This window comes from Carlito syrichta, unplaced genomic scaffold (genome assembly GCF_000164805.1).
Source record: "Carlito syrichta isolate Samal-C Ts95f unplaced genomic scaffold, Tarsius_syrichta-2.0.1 Scaffold309650, whole genome shotgun sequence".
In the NCBI taxonomy this organism is placed as follows: domain Eukaryota; kingdom Metazoa; phylum Chordata; class Mammalia; order Primates; family Tarsiidae; genus Carlito; species Carlito syrichta.
Genome location: NW_007253746.1, coordinates 371,287 through 381,499, shown reverse-complemented (window position 1 = coordinate 381,499; position 10,213 = coordinate 371,287). Strand labels below are relative to the sequence as shown.

Here is a 10,213-nt window from a genome sequence, read left to right as displayed (position 1 = left end):
GTTCTCCTCTTCCCAGTGGTTGTTGATGTAGATTTTGTCAAAGATGAGTTGGTTGAGAAATTGAGGTTTTGCTTCTGGAATCTCTATTCTGTTCCATTGGTCCATATGCCTATTCTTGTACCAATACTAGGCTGTTTTGATTAGTGTAACCTTATAGTACAGTTTAAAGTCTGAAAGTGTGATATCACCCACTTTTGTTGTTGTTGTTGTTGTTTGTTGTTGTTGTTTTTGCTAAGAATTGTTTTGGCTATTCATGGTCATTTATGTTTCCATGTGAATTTTTGTATTGTCATTTCCAGGTCTGAGAAGAATGATGTTGGTAATTTAATGGGCACAGTGTTGAATCTGTAGATTGCCTTTGGTAGGATCTTAACAATGTTGATTCTTCCTATCCATGAGCATGGAATATTTTTCCATTTGTTTGTGTCTTCTTGGATTTCTTTGAGTGGTGTTTTATAGTTTTCATTGTAAAGGTTTTTCATTTCTCTGGTTATGAAGATGCTGAGATATTTCATTTTTGTGAAATTGTGAAAGGGATTGTGCTTCTTATTTGTTTCTCTGCTTTCTTGTTGTTGGTGTATAAGAATGAAACTGTCAAGTGGCATTGCTCCTCCTTCTCCTACCACAGAAAGAGACCAGAGCCAACACCATGTCGGCCTACCCTAAAAGCTACAACCCTTTCGACAACAATGATGCAGAGGAAGAGGGCTCCTGGCCGGCCCTGTGGAGGGATGCCCGACCTCCCCAATGGGCCTGCTGAGCCCATAGACAGGCATCAGTACCTGTGATAGGAGGTCCCTCATGTACAAGTCAGAGAAGGTCGAGGTGTCCTCCTCCGAGGAACTTGTTCATCAGTGAGGAGTCTTAGAACGTACAGAGAAGATGGTAGACAGGATGGACCAAGATTTGAAGACCAGCCAGAGGCACATCAACAGCATTAAGAGTGTGTTTGGGAGACTTGTCAATTACTTCAAATTCAAACCAGCAGAGACCCCACCTGAACAGAATGGCACCCTTGCCCCACAGCCCAGCAGTAGATTGAAGAAGCCACAAGTGCAAGTAAAGAACAGGAAGCAAAGTATCAGGTCAACCACCCAAATCTCAGAAAGCTGGATGATGTAGACTCCATCCCTGGAGGGACTAGTTATGTTGTGAGCACTGATGCTTATCCCAAGAACCTGCACCTTAGAGCCTATCACCAGAAGATCAACAGCAACCTAGATGAACTGTCCATGGGACTGGGCCATCTGAAGGACATATCCCTGGGGATGCAGACAGAAATTAAGGAGCAAGACGGCATTCTTGACCAACTGGCAACCAAAGTAGACAAGTTAGATGTCAATATAAAAAGCACAGAAAACAAAAAATCAGCCAGGCGTGGTAGCACACGCCTGTAATTCCGGCTACTTGGAAGCCTGAGGCGGAAGGATGGCCGGAGCCCAGCAGGTGAGGCTGCAGTGGCCGGGAGTGGCCACTGCACTCCAGTCTGGGTGACCGAGTGAGACTCCAACTCAAAAAAAAAAAAAAAACAACACAGAAAAAAAGGTTCAACAACTCTAAAGATAGAAAAGGATTTTCACTCCATTGTAATAAAAAGATTCAAAAGACAAAAAAAAAATGCAACTATCTTTTGCTCATTTATTTTGTGCTCTGAGCTTTTACCAAAGTCCTTTATCAGTGAAAGCAGGTTTTTGACAGATTCACTTGAATTTTCGAGGTATAGGATCATATTGTCAGCAAAGAGGGACAACTTAACTTCCTCTCTTCCTATTTTGATACCCCTGATTTCTTTCTCTTGTCTGATTGCTCTAGCTAAGACTTCCAACACAACAAGAGGGGTGAGAGTGGGCAGCCTTGTCTTGTTCTGGTTTTCAGGGGAAATGTTTCCAGTTTCTGTTTCCATTTAGCAATATACTGGCTGTGGGTTTATCGTAAATGGTGCTTATTATTTTTAGGTATGTTCCTTCTACGCCTAGATGTTTGAGAGTTTTTATCAAGAAGGGATGCTGGATTTTATCGAAAGCTTTTTCTGCATCTAATGATATAATCATGTGGTTCTTGTTTTTACATCTATTGATGTATTTTACATTTATGGTCTTGTATATGTTGAACCAGCCCTGCATTCTGGGGATGAAGCCTACCTGGTCATGGTAGATGATTTTTGAGATGTGTTGTTGAATCCAATTTGCTAGAATCTTGTTGAGAATTTTTGCATCTATGTTCATTAGGAATACTGGCCTGTAGTTCCCTTTTTTTGTTGGGTCTTTACCCAGTTTGGGTTCCAGTGTGATGTTAGCTTCATAAAATTACTTGGAGAGAACTCCATCTTTCCCAATTGCCTGGAATACTTTCAATAGGATTGTATCAGCTCCTCCTTGTATGTTTTGTAGAATTCTGCTGGAAAGTTGTCTGGTCCCAGGTTTTTTTTTTTTTTCTTTTGTAGGTAGTTTTCTCATGATGGAGTCAATTTCCTGGGTTGTTATTGGTCTGTTTAGTGTCTTAATGTCTTCTTGTTTCAACCTTGGGAGATTGTGTGATGTCAGAAAGTCCTCCATTTCATTTAGGTTATCAAGTTTGTTTCCATACAGGAGTGCATAATAATCTCTGATAACCTTTTGTATTTCTTTGGGGTCAGCTGTGATCTGATCTTTTGCATTTCTGATTATGTTTATTTGGGCTTTTTCTCTCTTTTTCTTGGATTCTGGCTAGGGATCCACTAATCTTGTTTATTCTTTCAAAGAACTAGCTTTTTGTTTTGTTGCTTTTTCTCTCTGTTATTTTTGTCTTGCATGTCCCATATTTGGGCTTTTACTTTGGTGATCTGAATTCTTCTGCTAAAGTTAGGGTTTTGGTGGTTTTATATTTCCAGCTCCCTTAGGTGATTTGTTAGGCTGTCAACTTATGATCTTTCCATTTTCTTGATGTGTGTTCATAGAAATATAAATTCCCCTCTTAGAATTGCTTTCATGGTATCCCAGAGGTTTTGGTAGGATGTTTCTTCATTTTCATTTGTTTCCAGGAATCTTTTAATTTCTGTTTTGAGTTCTGTGCTGACCCAGTAGTTGTTCAGCATCATGCTGTTTAGTGTCCATGCCTTTGTGGGTTTTGGGAGAATTTTGTTGGTGTTGATATTTATTTTTATTCCCTGTAGTGTGAGAGGGCATATGGCAAGTATTTCAATCTTATGAAATTTATGTTTGATTTATGGCTGAGGATATGATTGATCTTAGAGTATATTCCATGTGGTGATAAGTAGAATGTATATTCTGTGGTTGTTGAATGGAGTGTTCTGTAGGTATCAATTAAGTCCATTTGGTCAAGTGTCAAGTTAAGATTCCAGATCTCTTTGTTGATCTTGTGCCTCAATGATCTCTCTAGAGTTGTTGGTGGGGTATTTAAGTCCCCAGCTATAATAGTGTTAGAGTCAATATCTTTTTTTAGTTTACTTAGTAGTTGCTTTATAGATGCTGGTGCTCCTGTGTTGGGTGCATATATGTTTAGGATGGATTTTTTTTTTTTTTTGAGTTGGAGTCTGCACTGGAGTGCAGTGGCTGCTCCCGGTCACTGCAGCCTCCAACTGCTGAGCTCTGGTGATCCTTCCTCCTCAGTCTTCCAAGTAGCTGGAACTACAGGCGTGTGCTACCATGCCCGGCTCATTTTGATTTATTGTAGAGATGAGGTCTCGCCAAGTTGCCCAGGTGGGTCTCGAACCCGTGGGCTCAGGCAATCCACTCACCTCAGCCTCCCAAAGGCGCAGGATTACAGGCTGAGCCACTGAGCCTGGCTAGGATGGATATTTCTTGTTAATAGATCGAAACTTTTATCATTATGTAGTGTCCCTCTGTATCTTTAAAATTTTTGCTAGCTTAAAAGTTCTTTTGTCTGATATTAAGATCACAATCCCTGCCTTCTTTTGTAATCCATTCACCTGGAAACTCGTTTTCCATCCTCTAACTTTGAGTCTGTGTGTATCCCTTGCCATGAGATGAGTTTCCTGGATGCAGCAGATTATTGGGTTAGGGTTTTTTTTATCCAGTCTGCCATTTGTGTCTTTTCAGTGGTGCATTTAGTCCATTCACATTCAGGCTAATTATTGAAATGTGATTGTTTATCCCCAATATGAGGTTCTTATAAAGTTTTCTCTTTGTTTGTTTTCTTTCCATTTTGGGGTTAATATATGTGCGTGTTTTCAAGTTTGCAGTTGCAGTGTATTCTCTGTTGATTCTATGTTCTGCTGTTCTCTTGAGAACTGCATAGTCATTCTTTTTTTCTTTCTTTCTTTCTTCTGTACTTAATATTTTTTTAAGCATTTCCTATAGAGCTGGTCTGGAAGCTGCATAATCTCTTAGGGATTGGATGTATGGGAAGAATTTTAATTCTCCATCACTGATGAAGCTGATCTTGGCTGGGCAGGAAATTCTTGGGTAAAATTGTTTATCTTTGAGGACTTTGAATATTGGACTCCAGACCCTTCCTAGCTTGTAGTGTTTCTGCCATTAGGTCTGCTGTTATTCTGATTGGTTTTCCCTGATAGGTAGTCTGACCTTTCTCTCTTGTTGCCTTTAGGATTTTTTCTTTTGTGCCTACTTTGTGCAGGCAAGTTACTATGTGTCTAGGGACTAGTCTTTTCATTTGATGTCTTGCAGGGGTTTTCTGTATCTCTTGTGTTTGTGTGGTCACACCTCTAGTGAGATGGGGAAAGTTTTCTTGGATAACCTCCTGGAATACCTGCTCCAAGGTGTTCCCCATTTCCCTTTCTTCTTCTGGGATACCAATCAGGCATAGGTTTGGCCTCTTAATGTAATTGCACATCTCTTGTAGGTTTTGTTCTTTCTTTCTGAGTTTTCTTTCTTTTTTTTTTACAGATTGGGTTAATTCCATGTTTTGGTCTTCAAGTTCTGAGATTCTCTCTTCTTCTTGATTAATTCTGCTTTCCATGCTTGTCGTCTTGTTATTTCCTGGATGAAATTTTTTATGGGCAAAATCTTGTTACAAGTTCTTTCAGTGTTGCATCTTGTTTTTCTTGAGTCTTATTCACTCTTTCCATCCATTCCCTAATCTCTGTTGAATTCTGGGGTCAAGTATTAGTGACTTCCATTGTTGGGTTATGAGGTCTGATTTTTCAGGTGTTTTCTCTTTGTGATGCTGAGAATTACCCATGTTCTTCCACTGATTTTTCCTCATTTATGACAGATCTTTCTTTTTCCTTTAATTCCATTATTCAGTGGCAGTTGGAGAGGATTTCATGACTGATGTTTCCTCAGCCCTACATTCTTCTCTGATCAGGGTTCTGAATTTGTTGTATTTTGAAACAGGGCTGTAGGTGGGAAGCTTTACTATCTCATCGTTTTTAGCGTTGAATTAGGTGGAGGATGGGGAGCTAGGACTCAGAAATGATTTGTAAATCACAATGTTCACTGACTATAATATGGGTTCCACTCCCCACCACCACTCTTTATGGCAATGCAGTGGATATGTGTGTGTACTCCCACCGATCTCTTTGGAGGTCTTCCTTGTCATTTTCTGGCCACACTTTGTTCTGCAGCTGAATCAGGGTAGGGAGTAGGGTGCCTGAGACGCTGCACTTCTTTTGTCCCTCCAGAATTTGTGCTGTTAGAATATTCCCTCTGGGTCATGATCAACCCCTTAGTAGTTAATCCACCAGTCACAGAGATTGAACACTTCCTTTCCAGTTTTCAAGATGGTGGCATGGTGCCTCTTTCATCTTCTCCAGTGGAGCTCTCCCTCTGGTTCCCTCACTATGCTCCCTCCACAGCCCTTGCTACCAGAGTCCAGCCAGGTGCAGCAGTGGTGAGGCAGAGGCTGAGGCCGGTAGTCTCTCCCAGCAGCTTATTCCTGGGAAGGACTTTGTTAATTTTTTTAAAATGGCACTTGGCTTCTGTGCCCCAGGAAGCTCTATGGGCCAAGCAGAGCAGCTTTGGCACCAGCCACTTAACCAGGAGAGCCCTGGTCACTTGCTCTCAAGTCACTACTCAGTCAGTTACTCTCATGCCCACTTACTCACCAACATGAATGCAAAATTTTCCATACTCTTACTCACTCACACTAGGACTCACTTAGTCCTACTGGCTCTGCTGCTATCATCCTGAGAATTGGTGGCATTTTTTTAACAGACAAAAAATGAAAACAATCTAAATATTTATAATCAGGGGACTAGATAAACAATGTGTGTATATTCACACAATGGAATACTGTGCAAAAGTGAATATGGATGAACTAGTATACCCAGATACGTCTCATAATGTTGAGGGAAAGAAGTTACACATAAAAGGGGTCATACTTTATGATTCTGTTGATGTGAAGTTCAAACACAGATCAAAGTCACTTCTCATGTTAGAAGTCAAAGGAGCAGTCCTCTGAGAAGAAAAGTGACTGAGGGGGCAAGAGAGAAACTTCTGGACATCTTCTGGCAATTTATATATGTGAAAGGCTTATATGAGCATGCTCACTTGGTGAAAATTCGTCAGGTTGTGCATTCCCTATGTTTATGTCCAATAAATAAGTTAATTTTTTAACGAATGTAGCTTATACCTATCAGTCTTCTATACATCTATAAATACAGTTATAGATGCACAAATAACCAAACAATCTTATCATTGCCCTTTCTTACATAGGCCTGGATCCTAGCCTTGCTAACAAGTCTCTATTTGAACACTGTCTCTACCTTCTCAACTCTTTCTTGGAGTCTCCAAAGGGAAACTTCATATGTGTTTACAAAATAATCTGTCAAATTCTACAAATTCCAGAAAACCAGTTGTATAGTCAAAATTAAAATCCAAGTTAGGGCTCTGCCAGGAGATCTTGTTACTCATATATAAGATCACATACTACAACTTGCTTCTTTAATTTGTCATAGACTTTTTTCCTTATCAGCATATATAAATCTACCTTATTCCTTTTAACAGCTACATAATTATCTATTTAATAACCTTACAGTATTTTACTGAACAAATCCCCTCTTAAAGGACATTTAGGTTGTTTCCAACTTTTTGCTTTTATTAAAATGTTCCAGCCGAGTATGGCACATGCCTGTAATCTCAGCACTTTGGGAGGCCTTGGTGGGAGGACTGCTTGAGCAAAGGAGTTCAAGACCAGTCCCTGTCTCTATAATAAAAAATAAAAAATTAGCTGTGTGTGGTGGTGTCCTGTAATCCCAGCTACTCAGGAGACTGAGGTGGTAGGATTGCTTGAGCCAAGGAGGTCAAGGCTGTGGTGAGCTGTGATCATGCCACTGCACTCCAACCTGGGTGACAGAGTGAGACCCCCAATCCCCCTCCCCCCAAAAAAACTCCAGTGAATATACTAGCATAAACATTTTCTTACTTTATTTGCTATCTTTTCATTAGAATAAGTTATCTGAAGTTGAACTTCTAGGCCAAGTGGCGGATATATGGAGGATTTATATACATGCTACCAACTTGTCTCCGGAAAGACTGTAAGCATTCACCACCACCACTCCATCCAAGCCTAGGAGAGCATTTGCATCCTTGCCAACACTGGCAACATTGTCAGGTTTTTTGTTTTGTTTTGAGAGAGGGGTCTCGCTATATTGCTTAAACTGGCTTCAAACTCCTGAACTCAAGACTTTCTCCCACCTCAATCTCCTGAGTAGCTGAGGTTTCCAGGTGCACACCACCATACCTAACTTATTGTCAGCCTTTTAATCCTAACAAAGCTGATGTACAAAAATCACATCTCATTATTTTAATTATTTGATTATTCATAAGGTTGAACACATTTTTATTGGACATTTGTAGTTCTTTGGTAGAATCTCCCATTTTTAGTGAGGTAAGTTTTTCATATATGATAAAGAACTATGTTTCTGTTACACATGAAGCAATTTTTTTTCTCAGTTTGCCATTTGACTTTAAATTTTGTGTTGTGCTGCATCATGTCATACAGAAATTCTTAATTGTCATATAGCAACATCTGTCCATGTTTTCCATCTTTGGTATCGATGCTAAGAAAGACCTTCTCTCCCCCAAGATTACAAAAACATTTTTATCTGCATTCTAGACCAAGGTCACACTGCCTATAAACAGTGAAGCTAGAATTCAAACATGAGCATGTCTTGCTTCAGGCCCTATGTGTAACTCCTTACTATACTGTTAGCAATACTAGCAATTACCCTCTGGATATTAAGAATATGGCTTATCTTTAACTTATTTTTCTTACCTGTACTTCCACACATATGGACAGTAAGGCATATATAGACAATATGACATAACAGTATAGTGATTAAGAGCAGGACTCTGGAGCCAGACAGTCTGAGCTTGTATCCCAGCTGTAACTTCTTAGCTGGATGACTCTGGGCAAGTTATTTAACCTCTCTGTGCCTCAGTTTATTTATTCATAAAAGGTTAAAAAAAAATAATAGTACCTATATGACTTAGAAGAGAGCTTGGGCCAGGCTCAGTGGCTCAGCTTATCATCCCAGCACTTTGGGAGGTCAAAGCGAGTAAATTGCCTGATCCCGTGGGTTTGAGACCAACCTGGGCAACTTGATGAGATCACGTCTCTACAATTTAAAAAAAAAATCAAAATTTAGCCTGTGCCTGTAGTTCCAGCTGCTTGGAAGGCTGAGGTGGAAGTATCGTCTGAGCCCAGCAGGTTGACACTGGGGTGGCCGTGAGCGTGCCATTGCACTCCAGTCTGGACAATGGAGTGAGACTCTGACTCAAAAAAAAAAAAGAAGAGAGTTTGGTACAACATAAGCTCAATATAAGCCTTTGTTTTAACAAAAATATACTACTTTTATCATAAACACAAATTAAAGTTATTTTTTAAGTGAGAACATACTGTAATGAAAAAGCCCTTAGCCCAGTCCCCTGGAAAGCTGTTCTGGGGATTCCAGGGCAAGCTCCTCACCGTCCGGGCTTCCTATTCAGCTCAGTCAGATCAAGCACCTAGAGGACACCACAGCCACACCACCACTTCCAGTCCTGGGTGGCTCGTTTCCCAGCATCGGAGCTTTCTGATCTTAACTAGCTTCCTAAGTCAAGAACAAATACTTGGCAGACAGAAAGAAAAAATGTCTGATTCAGTCTTCAGACATTTCTCTAGTGCCTGCTATGTGTGACTCAACTCGCAGATAACTGCTGCCTTGCCAGGGCCTACTGTGCATTGGGCACTTCATGGACATTATCTCATGAAAAACCTGCATTCACCCTATGAGGCAGATGCAACTGTATCCTCACTTTACAGAGCAGGAAACAGAAGTTCAAAGAGTTAAATGACTTGCTCCCAAACACGGTAAGTGGCAGGGCCAGCCTGGTCCAGAGATGGCTTGACCCCTGCTGCCCTCTATGACTTAGATGCACTGTCTGCCAAGGGTCTGCTGAGCCCTGATTCCCGCTGTGTTAAAAGTCAATCATTTGAAGGACTCTCTTCGAAGAACAGAGGTGAGTCTACCCTGACTCTGGGGCAGAACATATGTGCCTGCAGGGAAAACAAGGTTTTCTGGACTGTCCTTCCTCAGAGAGCCGCTGAGGCCAGGGGATCCATGGTGCTCTGCCCTTCACTGAGCCAGGAATGTCTGGACAGGTTTCTCGCCCCACAAAGCAAGGGCATGTGCCCTGTAGCTTCCTCCAGGCTCTCTGCACACCCCTTCTGGGCACCAGGGGACTCTGTTCACAAATCAGCCTTAGCCTGCACCTCTGACAATGGACAGCAGGGGGCTCTTGCCATCAAGACTTTGAAGGGACATAACAGCTTCCAAATAAAGTTGCCTCCACCCCCACAGCCTACTCCAGGAAGCCCTCCCAACCCCCAGACCACAGACAGTGTCCACAGAATGGGCCGACTTTCCCCTCCTGTATCCCAGCATCGTTCACTCCTCAGGTCTATGTGCAGGATCTATCTTCTCTTTCTCCTTAATCCACAAGTTCTTTTCCTTCTGAAGCAGGAACTAGGCCTTTTTTAACCTTTGAGTCTCCATAGTTTCCAACCAAGAGCTGGGCTTAATAAATACAACGTGAATCAATGTGTTCGTAACTAGCTCCATGAGAGAACCTCAAACACATAGACCCATGTGCAGAGCTACTGTGAAAGAAACTGGCACTAGGTGCTCTGGGTTAAGACAAAAAAATTGTAAAGTCTGCATTTGAGACCCAGCTCTGCCCTGACCCGTTTTGGTCCCTGGCTTTGGATGAACCACAAACCTCAATTTCTTCAGCTGTGAGAATGGACCTGG

The 10,213-nt window shown here is 41.3% G+C and overlaps 1 pseudogene; it reads left to right on the top strand.

Moving 5' to 3' along the window:
- Nucleotides 1–649: 649 nt before the first annotated feature.
- LOC103269962 lies at nt 650–9,943 on the top strand (annotated as a pseudogene).
- The last annotated feature ends 270 nt before the right edge of the window (nt 9,944–10,213 follow it).